Genomic DNA, 687 nt, shown 5'->3' with positions numbered 1-687 from the left:
GTTTTAGTGTCCTTTGCAATCCTCATTTATTTCTGAGATCAAGTAAAATTAACTGTGGAAGTGACCCATATTTCCAGAGTACACATCTAGAACACAGATGTAGAGAAAAGTTTTAATTATCATTTGATCAATTAAAATTCTTGTTAAAAATAAGATAAAATGTAGATCAGTTTATTAGAATCAATAACAAATTATCGATAAATACCTGCTAATAATACTATGATATTGATTCATCTCATCATATATCTCATTTAATTGGATTTTCCAGCTGTCATTTCTAACATCATCACGGGACACTCTTCTCCAAAGAACCACATGTGGCCCGCGGTCCTCTAGTCTGACAGTTGGGTGTTAATAACAGTCTCAACAGATCACTTGCTAGCGATTATCATATATTACAGATAAAACTATATATTACTTACAAGAACCGAGTTTATATAGAGTACATCCCCAGCAGAAAAAAAACACTCATATTCATAAAATTCATAAAGTTTCCTGTTATTCTGGTAATATGGGCTTTATCGAATAAAATGTAATGTATTGCCTCTCGTGTTCCGCAAATCGTATCATTCCCTGTTGTGCATTACATATTTGCTGCAAAACCAAGAAATGATGAAGAAGATGCATTTGATTTTGCTTTAGAATAATTTGACTTCTTTCATTTTCATTTTTTGAGATTATGATCTA

The 687-nt window shown here is 31.6% G+C and overlaps 1 protein-coding gene across 1 annotated transcript in view; it reads left to right on the top strand.

The window, feature by feature from the left end:
- The window catches only part of LOC119593679 (carbohydrate sulfotransferase 11-like), a 7,331-nt gene that overhangs the window by 4,410 nt on the left and 2,234 nt on the right, over nucleotides 1-687 (top strand). The gene's annotated exons all lie outside the window — the stretch shown is intronic.

The sequence above is a fragment of the Penaeus monodon genome, chromosome 32 (assembly GCF_015228065.2).
Source record: "Penaeus monodon isolate SGIC_2016 chromosome 32, NSTDA_Pmon_1, whole genome shotgun sequence".
In the NCBI taxonomy this organism is placed as follows: Eukaryota; Metazoa; Arthropoda; class Malacostraca; order Decapoda; family Penaeidae; genus Penaeus; species Penaeus monodon.
Note: the sequence above shows the minus strand (reverse complement) of the source record. Positions and strands in the feature narration are given on the sequence as shown.